Here is a 13161-nt window from a genome sequence, read left to right as displayed (position 1 = left end):
AAAAATACTAAATGGGAGCTAATCAGTAACCATTCTGCCCTGCCCTAAATTTCCCAGGTATGCCTGATCACAGACCGAGACATTGCCAAATATGTATTAACTGGCTGCCTTTCCGCCCGGCTAACATGCTGTGGTTTACTGCTAGGGAGCAGGGGGATTGTCGAAAAGCAACAAGTGTTGGGAGCACTGGCCTTGCTGGCCATCACCCAGGTGCAAGGTTTGAGCCTATGAGAGGTAGCCTAAGGCCCTCCACGGAGAGGGGGCACAGTAGGTAGCTGGGCAGGCACCAGAGGGCTGCAGTCATGAGAGCCTCATTTGAACAGTGTAAGTGATTGTCAGGGGCCCTTGGCAAAGGAAACTCAGCCCCAGGAGAGCAGGAAGTGGAGAGGCATTGTGACATAGGAAGTGACCTCAACAAGTTCACGAAAGATGGAATCAAAAGATAAGTTCACTTTGCTGCAAAAATGCTGAAATCCATGAAGTTTTTTCATCGTATGCATTCCCATGAGAGTTTTGAAGACTCTTCATGTGCGTGGATTTCAATAATTTTTGCACCCAAATAAACTTATCTTTTCATTCCTTTTTTTTTAAATAACTTTCTGAAGCATCCTTGTATGTCTGCGGTCAGCTGCCACAGTCAAGGTGACAGCCTGTTCCCCAGCTTCCTCTCGGCACTCTGCAAAGTGCCTCGTCACTGGCAAATCACCCCAGGCAAGCACTCATTGCTCAAGTGGCGTGGGGAACATGTCAGTGTCCCGGTCCCTCATCCGAGTCACTGGTGGCACAGCAGCCTTCCTCGTGTGGCTGGTGACATCTTGATAAAGTCCTCAGGGCCTGCAGGCAGCCCCTGACAGCTTCTCTGGGCACCGGCTCATCTTGGGACACTCCTGCCACCAGCCTGCCCACTCCGGGCACAGCAGCTGGCAGGCTGCTGCCTCCTGCCAGCAAAGGCCTGGGCCTTGCTGAGATTCCAGAATCTTGACTTTCAGCCTGCGTCCAGAGCCCCCTGAGTAGAATCCCTGATCAGCAGACAGGGAGGCAATTTAAAGACACAAAACCTGGGCCGGGGCTGTGGCATTACAGGTAAGGCTGCCACCTGCAGTGCCGGCATCCCATGTGGGCGCCGGTTCGAGTCCTGGCTGCTCCACTTCTGATCCAGTTCTCTTCTGTGGCCTGGGAGAGCAGTGGAGGACAGCTCAAGTCCTTGGGCCCCTGCTCCCTCGTGGGAGACCTGGAGGAGGCTCCTGGCTTCGGATAGGCGCAGCTCTGGCCATTGCAACCATCTGGGAAGTGAACTATAGGATGGAAGACTTCTCTTCTCTCTCTGCCTCTGCCTCTCTGTAACTCTGCCCTTCAAATAAATAAATAAATCTTAAAAAATACAAAACCTCCTTGTATTTATTTTTGTAACTTGCTGTCTCAAAGTATATAGACAAATCTAATCTTTAAACTTGATAAAATCTTTGACTGAATCTGTTTGCTCCAAAAGCAGAGTCTGACCTAAATGCTTCTGTGTGAGTCGTTTATTTAGGAAGTGGCCCCAGGGAGCAGGCATGAAAGACAGGCAGAGAGCAACAGCTGGGGATAAGGATGGATACCTGAGTGGCCTTGATTTGGGTGACTGGCGGCTCCATCCCTCGAAATCTTCTGAGATGCCTTAGGAAATACCTCTTGGGAACGTCCGGTCTGGGGAATAAGAGGAGAAGCGTTTATCCATCAGACGGCAGCCCCATGGACCAAGGGCTGCCTCATGGAGCATTAACACTCCACCCGTCTCAGTTGCACGTGACCAAGCGGGAGCCTGGCAGATACCCCACAGCCCCAGGGCACGACATCAGAGAAATGAAGCCCTGTCCCAGTGCACCTGCGAGCACCTATCACTGGTTGGAATAAAAGGTGACCACAAGCACATCACAGGTGTCTGACCCACTCTACAATCTTCTATCACGTCCCCACAATGGCCCTCTCTTGCCCCCATGCAGTGTCGGCTTTGTTCGTAGCTGCCTCCTTTCTCTGGTAGCAGCTTTTCTATTTTGAGATTGGGAAACCAGCCCTCCGCTGTTTCCAGCACCTCTGGCTGGATGACACTGATCTTCCCAGCTCCCAGTGGCCCCTGTGTCAAGTGACAGGCCCAGCTATTCAACAGAGACTATTCCTCCCCTCAGGTACAACGAAGAGTCGATGGTTCCCACAAGTGCTCATCTACTGGGGGATGCAATTCCATCCCAAGTTCCGAAGTTGGGACCAGTGAGCGCATGCATTCCATGGATGTACATACTAATACTGGAGCATGCGTGCGACCTCAGAGGCCTAGCCAGGCTGACTCACAGTCAAGACTCTGACTTGGAATGCTGGAGCAGATGTATTCTTTCTGCCACTGGTGAGGAAAAAAGGAAGCCTACGATACCAACCACTGCTGGAGGTCATCCTAGGGCCCCCAAGGGGAACCAGTCTTAGTAGAATCTCTTGCTACAGATGGCAGAGCAAGAAGACAGAAATGGCCCCCGAGGACGCGGGTGAGTCACTGATCAACCAAACCTGAAGCTCAACCTACTTCTGGATCTTCAGTTATGTGAGCCAATCAGTGTCTTTCACTGTTCAGATCAATTAGGGTAGATGGTCTGCTACCTGCAGCTTAACGCGATTCTAAGCAAGACTTGAACTTAAACCTAAAAGAGAAACATTGCTCGTGTAATAATAATAATAATAAGTCCCAGGGTAGAGACACCCCGAATAAGCTTCCCCCCTCTGATCTCATTTCAGTGGTCTCCAGCAGGAGCGATTTTGCTCTCCAGGGCTCCATTTGATAACGTTTAGATGTTATTTTTGGTTGTGATAACGGGGCCCAAGGGATGGAGGAGATCTGTGCAACTTGCATTGTCTAGTGGGTAGAAGCCAGAAATGCTGTACGGCATTCTACAATGCACAGAACAGTCCACCACAGCGAAGAATTATCCAGGCCAAAATGGCCATAGAGCCAATGCAGAGAAACCCTGTTAGGCTGACCCGGAGTCAGTTGGATTCTTGGCTCCGATTCAGATCCAAGTCACTCCACAAATGCTGCTTGAGGGCTCTCTGGGTATACAGTGCAGGCTCAGGAAAACAAGAACAGAGTGCACCCCAGCCATGTCAAGGGCAACTTAATCTTGTTCCAGCTTCACCCTCTGTCAAGTGCATTGCAGGGTGAACCCCTTGTAGATTCCTGAATAATTTCTTGACCCTGATGGCCTGTGCTTTGGTGGATCTGGGAGTCTATGGCTCCATGCTTAGGGTTCCAACTCCATTTCTATCTGGCTGCCTGGCATTTGCTGTAGAAAGTTAGAAATTAATCATTCATCTTGCAGGATGAATAATTCAATAGAACTGGTGATGATTGGCATCATAAAGCCAGTCTGAATTTTTTTTCTAAATGGAGATGGCAAAAGAAACTCAAACAGCCAGGCTGGTCTCTGGACAAAAATGGCTCCAGTATTGGACAATTCAAGCCGAGTTTCCTTTTGGGCATAAGAGTTGATGAAAATATTGTGGCTACCAGCAGAGAATTCTGGACTCAGTCCCCTCCCCACGTAATTCCAATCTCTCGAACCTTCATGGTTCACTAAAGCCAAGCTTAATTGGCATCTACCCTGGGCGTGAGAGCTAAAAATGCATTTCTCTCTGATGTTGTGTATTGGCTACTTTGTCCTCACCAGATGTCTCATGGCCTCACACACTCACCAGAGATTCCTGGGCCTTGGAACAGCTTTTCTAACTAGATGGGAAGAAAAGGTTCATCGCAGTGCTGGTGTGAGTGGTTCTTAGCATTTTGGGGATACTCCTTTGAGGATGGGGTGAAAGTCTTACAGCCTCTCTACTGAAAGTGGGACCCCAGTGCATCTGCAGACAGTTCAAGGGGTGCACACAGCCTGGGAGTCCCTTCGTGGACCCAAGTTTGCGATTGTGGCCTTACGGGGAGTCTTCTTTTTAAGGACAAGGGCTATTAATGTCCAGGGTGTGAGCTATGAGTTGAATATGTCCCCTCCAAAATTCAGTTGTTGCCAATGTGATAGTATTAAGAGGTGGAGCCTCTGAAAGCTCTTATGAATGGGATTTGTTACCCTTAAAAGGGCTTGATGCAGTTTGAATTCCAGCTGCTCCACTTCCCATCCGGCTCCTTGCTAATGTGCCTGAGGAAGCAACGGCAGATGGCCCAAGTCCTTGGATACCTGCTACCTACATAAGAGACCTGGATGGAGCCTTAGGCTCCTGGCTTTGGCCTGGTTCAGCTCTGGCCATTGTAGTCATTTGGGAATTGAATTAGTGGATGGAAGATCTCTCTCTCTCTCTCTCTCTCTCTCTGTCTCTCCCTCTGTTTCTGTGATTCTGCCTTCTTAAAAAATAAATAAATCTGGCTGGTGCCACGGCTCACTAGGCTAATCCTCCACCTGCGGCGCCGGCACCCCAGGTTCTAGTCCCGGTTGGGGCGCCAGATTCTGTCTCGGCTGCTCCTCTTCCAGTCCAGCTCTCTGCTGTGGCCCAGGAAGGCAGTGGAGGATGGCCCAAGTGCTTGGGCCCTGCACCCCATGGGAGGCCAGGAGAAGCACCTGGCTCCTGCCTTCGGATCAGCACAGTGCACCGACCGTAGCGGCCATTTTGGGGGTGAACCAATGGAAAAGGAAGATCTTTCTCTCTGTTTCTCTCTGTGTGTCTAACTCTGCCTGTCAAAATAAATAAATCTTTAAAAGGGCTTGATAGAGGGACTTTGACTTTCTTGCCCTTCCACTACCACCACGTACAGCACACAGGGTTCCTCCAAATCCATAGGATACAGTATGAATGTACTATCTTGGAAGCACAGAGCAGCCCTCATCAGGCAATTGAACCTGCCAACACCTTCATCTTAGACTTTCTAGTCTTCAGAACTGTGAGAAATAGATAAATTACCTGGTCTCAGGCATTCTGTTACAGTAGCACAAATGGACAGCATGGAAACCAACTCAGTCCCTCAGCCATGCACTTCCTTGGAATGGCCAAGGTCAAGGTATTTTAAGGCAGTGAAAAATCAGCAAGAAGCTATGTGACCCTGAGCAAAATTTGTCCATCTCTGGGACACAGTTTCTTTTCTTTAAGATTTGTTTATTTATTTGGGAGGCAGAGTTACAAAGAGAGAGAGGGAGAGACAGAGAGAGAGAGAAAGAGAGGTCTTTCATCCATTGGTTCACTCCCCAAATGGCTGCAATGGCCAAGCTGGCTGGATCCAGGAGCTTCTTCCAGGTCTCCCACGTGGGTGCAGGGGCCCAAGTACCTGGGCCATCTTCCACTGCTTTCCCAGGCCATAAGCAGAGAGCTGAATTGGGAGAGGAACAGCTGGGACTCGAACTGGTGTCCATACTGGATGGAGGCAGAGGCTTAACCTACTATGGCACAGTGATGGCCCCATCACAGTTTCTTTACCTGAAATTGGAAGAGTTGGTTTAGATTATCTTGGTGCTTTGATTGATTGATTGATTCAGCAAACATTTATTGCATACCATTAGTTGTCAGGTACCAAGGTAAGTACTGAGGAGTAGCTTGGTGAATAAAACAGATGCGATCTCTAATTTGTTAGGAAATCTAGTTTAATGAGGGAGGCAGTTATCGATTAAATAATGGCATAATAAATACCACATGGTAATTTGTGATTAGCACTACGCTAGAGAAGTGCAGGAAGCTAGCTAGGAATGTATTCATCAGGGAAGCCGTTATAACCTGGAAAAAGATGAGAGGGGCAGGACGGTTTCCTTGACTACCAGAGCATAGGGTGACTCACACCAGGGAAGCAGTGTGGGCAATCGCCCGAAGGGTGCGGAAGCCATTTCACTTGAAGAATCGTGGAGGGGAAGGGGCTGGTTTTGTGGCACAGCAGGTTAAGCCGCCACCTGCATCCCACAATGAGCCCCGGGTTGAGTCCTGGCTGCTCCACTTCTGATCCCGCTCCCTGCACCTGGAAAGAGCAGAGGAAGATGTGGCCCCAGTATTCTGTAATCTTCAGGGAACTGTGCAGGCCCAGGGAGCAGACACCAGGAAAGAAAGAAAGAAAGGTTCCTTCTTTTCATGATGGTCAAGGCTTATCTTTCTACATTGTCTTTTCACACTCATCTAAGGAACGTTAAAGAGTCAGCAATATTCCACTGGATTGGCACCCCGGGTTTAATGGCTGGGAGCACCCCTTATCTGTGTATACAGAGATATATCTGGAAAGCCCTTTTTTTTTTTTTTTTTTTTTGACAGGCAGAGTGGACAGTGAGAGAGAGAGAGAGAGAGAGAGAGAAAGGTCTTCCTTTGCCGTTGGTTCACCCTCCAATGGCTGCCGCGGCCAGCGCGCTGCAGCCAGCGCACCGCGCTGATCCGATGGCAGGAGCCAGGTGCTTCTCCTGGTCTCCCATGGGGTGCAGGGCCCAAGCCCTTGGGCCATCCTCCACTGCACTCCCTGGCCATAGCAGAGAGCTGGCCTGGAAGAGGGGCAACCGGGACAGAATCCGGTGCCCCGACGGGACTAGAACCCGGTGTGCCAGCGCCGCAAGGCGGAGGATTAGCCTAGTGAGCCGGGGCGCCGGCCTGGAAAGCCCTTTCTTTCAGGCCCTCCATGGAAGATATATGCTGCTACCAAAATAAAAATGCTTAATCTTGGAGCGATGCAAAGATCTCCCTGCCCCAGCCCCCTCTGCCATTTAAAGCATGCCCCAGGCCTTGAGGAACTGCTTCCATCTCCTGGCTCTGTGGCTCTGTCGCCCCAAACTGATGATTATGGAAAGACTTGGATGCTCCAGTTGCCACTTTGATGGGTGGTCTAAGTGCAGAGTCTCCAGGCTGCAAGCAGGAGACAGAGCCACCCTGTCATCTCTCCGGGCGGGGCTCCAGGCTAAAGCCATCATAGAGAGTTCCATTCCTGGATGCACTGTGCCATCCCCCAGCTGCTGGGTGATGCTGGGAGAGTCCCCTTCCCCTCTCTGGGCCTCTTGATAAAATTCTGCTTTGACTTGGGTATTCCCCTCTGACTTCTAGAATGTGGTAACTCAGGACTTTTTTTTTTTTCCATCTTTCCCATTGCTGTTCACAGACCAGTGACAGGAGGCCAGATAACCACTATTTATAAATTATAATGAGTGGATAATTAGCTGTCTTCAAATTCAACCTCCCTTCGTGGAAGCCAGGAGGCGTGGTTTTTTAAGTTGTTTGTCATTATCAGTCAATGCTGTGTTCTCACTGAAGCCCTGAGAGGGGTGGGGGAGAATGACAAGCAGATGCTCTGTCATTCGGAGCCCAGGGGATGATCTGAGCCTCTCACTGCTGTCATCATTCTCTAGATTCTTCTGGAGTCAGCAGAAGCTTTTGATGAACTTGACAGAGGGCAGGGGGATTGGGCAGACACAGAGAAGAGGCCTTTGGAAAGAAAGCCTGGCTTAATAGAAACTGCTGGGGACAGCAGTTGCTGGCTGGGGACAGGGGGGATTATGAAATTAGTATATTTATATAACACTTTATAAAGAGATTTCATCTGACACCATTGTCTGAGTTCCCACTACAGTCGCCTCTCCTGTGACTCTCTCTGCGGTGGATTGCTTGTAAAAGTGGCCACCAAAAATCTATAGAGGGACAGGGATTTGGTCTGGAAGTTGAGATGCAGCTAAGGGGCTGGCATTGTGGAACAGTGGGTTAAATGTGCTCTGCTTCCCATCCATCATTCCTGCTAACGTGCCTAGGAAGTCAGCAGATACGGCCCAAGCACCTAAGCCCTTGCCACCTGCATGGGAGACCCGGATGGAGTTCCTGACTCCTTGCTTCCACCTGGCTCAGACCTGGGCTGTTGTGGCCATTTAGGGAGTGAACCAGTGGAAGGAAGATGGCTCTCTCTCTCTCTCTGTCTCTGCCTCTCTTTCTCTCACTCTGCTTTTCTAATAAATGAATCTTCAAAAGCACAATGCAGTTAGAGTGTCCACGTCCCACATTGGAGTGCCTACATTCAACACCCATCTCTGGCTCTGAACTCCAGCTTCCTGCTAATGTGCACCCTGGGAGGCAGTGATGGTTCAAGTGCTTGGCCTCCTGCCATCCATGTGGAGGACCTGAATTGAACCCACAGCTCCCAGCTTCAGTGCCCTGGCCATTGTAGGCATTTGGAGAGTGAACCAGTATGTGGGAGTGTTTGCTCTCTCTCTTCCAAATAAATAAATAAATATTTTTTAAAAAAATCTATAAAGACAGAAAGCAAATTAGTAGTCACTCATGAGTCGGGGGAGGAAGCAGTGTTCCCCATGAATCAGAGCTGGCCTTGTAACTTGCTTTGCCAGTACAAAGTGAAAGTGATATCATGTGAATTCCAGAGTCTATGCCTTAGGAAATCTGGCAGCTTCTTGTTGGGTAACAGCCACCTGGTTAAAAAAGAAAGCTCAGGTTAGACCAAGTTTCTCAATCTTGGCACTATTGATATTGTGGGCTTCATTGTTCTTTGTAGCGTTGGGCTCTCCTGTGCACTGTAAGATGTTCAGTAGAATCCTTAGCATGTTATCTGTTGCATGTTTCAGTTGTGATAACCAAAATGTCTCCAGACAGTGACATGTGTTCCCTGTGGGAGAAAAACCACCCTCACTTGAGAACCACTGGACTAAACTACTGAATGATGACAGACTGAATAGCAAGAGGGGCCCACCCAGCTGCTAACTGCTGTAGCTGCCCCAGCTGAGTTGCCAGACATATGCACAAAGTAGCTTCAGTTGCATACCCAGTGGAGCAGAAGAACCGCTCAGCAGAGCCTGGCCGATTCACAGAGTCAGGAGAAATAATAAATCTTTATGAGCCACTAAGTTTGGGGGTAGCTTTTTATGCAACAACAGATAAGTGCAACATAGGCCTAGCTCCATTCTTGCTAACATTCATCTTCTCCAATTCCATGGTTGCTGGAGTTTTCTTTCTCTTTAAAAAAATTTTTTAAAGATTCATTTATTTGAAAGTCAGAGTTACACAGAAAGAGAGCGAGGTCTTCCATCTGCTGGTTCACTCCCCAATTGGATGCAACGGCTGGAGCTGTGCTGATCCAATGCCAGGAGCCAGGAGCTAGGAGCCTCCCCTTGGTTTCCCATGCAGGTGCAGGGGCTCAAGGACTTGGGCCATCTTCCATTGCTTTCCCAGGCCATAGCAGGGAGCTGGATCGGAAGTGGAGCAGCCAGGACTCAAACCGGTGCCCATGTGGGATGCTGGCACTGCAGGTGGCAGCTTTACCTGCTATGTCACAGCGCTGGCCCCTGGAGTTTTCTTTCTCAAATACCTTTCTGAAATTCCTCAGCTCTATGTGAACTCTTCAGGGCCTTTCCCACTTTCAACTCCTTAGAATGGTCTGCAAAACCCTTCATAATCTGGCCTATTTTTTTCTTATTTGAGAGCAAGAAAGAAAGAGGCAGACAGAGAACCTACCTGCTGGTTCAGTCCCCAAGTGCCCCAAATCCCCTAGTCCACAACAACTAGGGCTGGGCCAGGACCAAAGCTGGGGACTGGGAATTCTATCCAGGTCTCTGGCGGAACCCAGTTACTTGAGCCATCGCCACTACTTCCCAGGGTTGGCACTAGCAGGAAGCTGGAATCAGGAGCTGGAGCGGGTAGTCGAACCCCTCTAAAAGGAATGCATCTTAACTGATTTTTTCTTTTTTTTAAGATGGATTAATTTATTTGAAAGGCAAAGTTACAGAGTGAGAGGAAGAGACAAATCTTCCTTCTGCTAGTTTACATCTCAAATGGCCACAACAGCCAGATCTGGACCAGGTCAAAGCCGGGAGCCAGGAACTCTATCCAGGTCTCCAAGGTGAGTGGAAGTAGGTGTCCAACTACGTGGGTTGTCTTCTGCTGCTTTCTCAGCCACGTGAGCAGGGAGCTGGGAGCAGCCAGGACTCAAACCAGCAGCGCTCATGTGGGAATACTGGCATCCCAGGTGGTGGCGTAACCCACTGTGCCGTAACACTGGCCCTTATCTGGCGTTCTAGCTGCTGCTAGGCCAGAAGCCTGCCCCTGGCGTCTCTTTAAGCAGCTTCAAACTCTGGGGTTTGAGCTATACACATCGACTTGCATTTTCCTGAGTGAGCTGCCCTGTAGACCTCTGGGTCTTGGCCCAGGCTGTGTTTGTTGCCTATCATGCTCTTCCAATCTACTAATTCCTGTGTTTCCTGAACACTCAGAAAAACAGCATCCCTTACAGAAAATTCCTGCGTATTTCACCATATGAGATACGTTTTTCCCTCATTACCTCAAAATGCCATAATGTATCCCAGCACTTTTCTTTCTTTCTTTTTTTTTTTTTTTTTTTTTTTTGACAGGCAGAGTGGACAGTGAGAGAGAGAGAAACAGAGAGAAAGGTCTTCCTTTGCCGTTGGTTCACCCTCCAATGGCCATCGTGGCCAGCGCGCTGCGGTCGGCGCAGCGCGCTGATCCGAAGCCAGGAGCCAGGTGCTTATCCTGGTCTCCCATGGGGTGCAGGGCCCAAGCACTTGGGCCATCCTCCACTGCCTTCCCGGGCCACAGCAGAGAGCTGGCCTGGAAGAGGGGCAACCGGGACAGAATCCGGCGCCCCGACCGGAACTAGAACCCGGTGTGCCAGCGCTGCTAGGTGGAGGATTAGCCTAGTGAGCCGCGGCGCCGGCCTCCACCACTTTTCAAACCATGTTTTAAACCACGTTGTATTCCTATTTCTGATACAACTATGAAAAACCTTAAAGGCTACACCTGAATTTTTATTGGTTTAACGATAAAATGAATAGGTAGACTCTCCATGAATGTTTGCTAAATGAACATAGCAGGTTGAACAAGGACTACTATTCCCATTATGCAAATAAGTAAATGAAGGCTCAGAAAAGCTAAGCAACCTTCATCTCTTGGATTCTACGCTTTGAGGGAAGCCAAGGGCCAAGTCGAGGGAATTCCCAGGTGGCTCAGTGGAGAGGAACAGAGGCATCTCACCGGTACCTGCTCATTAGCCATACACGTGAGTGACCCATCCTGGGACTGAATCCTTCAGCACCAAGCAAGCATTCAGATGAGACTGTAGCCCCAGCTGACACCTGATTGTATATGAGACACCCAGAACCAAAACCACCCAGCCAAGCCACACTGGACTTCCCAACCCACCGACATGGCATGAGCTAATAAATTACTCATACGGTGGGGCTGGCATGGCACCACAAGCTAAGTTGTCACCTCAATGCCAGCATCCCATATTGAAGTCCCAGTTCAAGTCCCGGCTGCTCTCCTTCTCATCCAGCTCCCTGCTAATGCGCCTGGGAAGGCGGTGGAGAATGGTCAAGAGCTTGGGTCTCCGCCGCTCATGTGGGAGAGCCAAGATCCTGTCTTCAGCTGGACCAGCTCCAGCCATTGCAGCCATTTGGGGAGTGAACCAGCTCTTGGGCGATCTCTCTCTGCCTTTCAAATAAGTACATAAAACCTGAAATAAAATAGTAAATTACTATCACGGTTTTAAGTCATTGCGGCTTGGGATGATTTCTTGCACAGTACTAGGTAACTAATATAATTGTGAAACTTAAACTTTGGGTAAGGAGCCACCCTACTTCATATGAACCAGAGGAGTGGGGGGATGGCTCCCTAGGGGATAATCAAGTTGCTCTTGGCAGAAACAGGAAATGAACACCAGATGGGCCACACAACAGCTGACCTCAACAAGGATGCTCTGGGGACACATAACTCGCTAGAGGATCGAAGAGAAGGAAGGCAACACTGATTCATGCAGGGTGACTTAGCATGTCTGGGTCAGCAGGCCTCTGCCCCAGCAGCCCTCTGTCAGTTTTCTAGCTTCATCTACACACAGTCCTCTCCCTCATTACCCTGGACTGCACTAGCACCATGGCCACTTCCTCTCTTTGCCAACCCAAATCGTTGCTCTTCAAGTAAGTTAGTCGTCCCTGTTTTTTGTTTGTTTGTTTGTTTTGTTTTTTTGTTTGTTTGTTTTGACAGGCAGAGTGGACAGTGAGAGAGAGACAGAGACAGAGAGAAAGGTCTTCCTTTGCCGTTGGTTCACCCTCCAATGGCCGCCGCGGCCAGCGCGCTGCGGCCGGCACACCGCGCTGATCCGAAGCCAGGAGCCAGGTGCTTCTCCTGGTCTCCCATGGGGTGCAGGGCCCAAGCACCTGGGCCATCCTCCACTGCACTCCCTGGCCACAGCAGAGAGCTGGCCTGGAAGAGGGGCAACCGGGACAGAATCCGGCGCCCCGACCGGGACTAGAACCCGGTGTGCTGGCGCCACAAGACGGAGGATTAGCCTAGTGAGCCACGGAGCCGGCCTCTTTTTCTTTTTTAATTTGAGAGGCAGAAAGAGAGAGACAGAGATAGAGACAGACAGAGAGCTCTCATCTGCTAGTTTACTCCCCAAAAGCCAGCAACAGCTGAGGCTGAGCCATGGCTGAAGCTGGAAATCAAGAACTCAGTGGAGGTCTCCTGTGTGCGTGGCAAGGACACAAGCAGCTGAGCCATCAGCACTGCCTGCCAGGGTGTGCACTGGAGTCAGGATTCGGAGCTGGGCTGGAACCCAGGTACCCTGGTGTAGGATGTGGGCACCCTGACTGGCCTCTCAGCTGCCAGGCCACACTCATGCCCCTGAACTGGCTTTTGAATTACATTTCTGTTGGACATAGGAAAGCTCAGACAAGGATGCCACCTTTAGAAGTTCACATTCTTTATTAATCTTTACCAGCAAAGAGGAAAGATGAAAGAAATGTGAGGATTAACATTCCAACTGAGAGGGAGTCTCCTCTCTCCTTCCCTCCCTCGCTCCCTTCTTTCCAGGAAAATTTCTAAAGCACCTACTACGTGCTTCGCATTGTCTATATTATCTTATTTAAGTCTCTTATGATGATGAGGTGGGTATTAATGCCTCTTTTTAAAATAATATTTATTTATTTATATGAAAGAATTACAGAGGGGGAGACACAGTGAGAGAGATCTTCTACCCACTGGTTCACTACCAAATAGCCAAAAGCTGGGCCAGGCTGAAGCCAGGAGTTTGGAACTCCATCCGGGTCCCCCAGGTGGGTAGCAGGGGCCCAAGTACTCAGACCATCCTCTGCTGCTTTCCCAGGCACATTAGCAGGGAGCTGGATCGGAAGTGGAGCAGCCAGGATTGAACTGGCACTCATATGGGATGCCAGT

This window comes from Oryctolagus cuniculus, chromosome 21 (assembly GCF_964237555.1).
Source record: "Oryctolagus cuniculus chromosome 21, mOryCun1.1, whole genome shotgun sequence".
Taxonomy (NCBI): Eukaryota; Metazoa; Chordata; class Mammalia; order Lagomorpha; family Leporidae; genus Oryctolagus; species Oryctolagus cuniculus.
The sequence above is the reverse complement of the archived record's forward strand: the minus strand, read 5'-3'. Positions refer to the sequence as shown.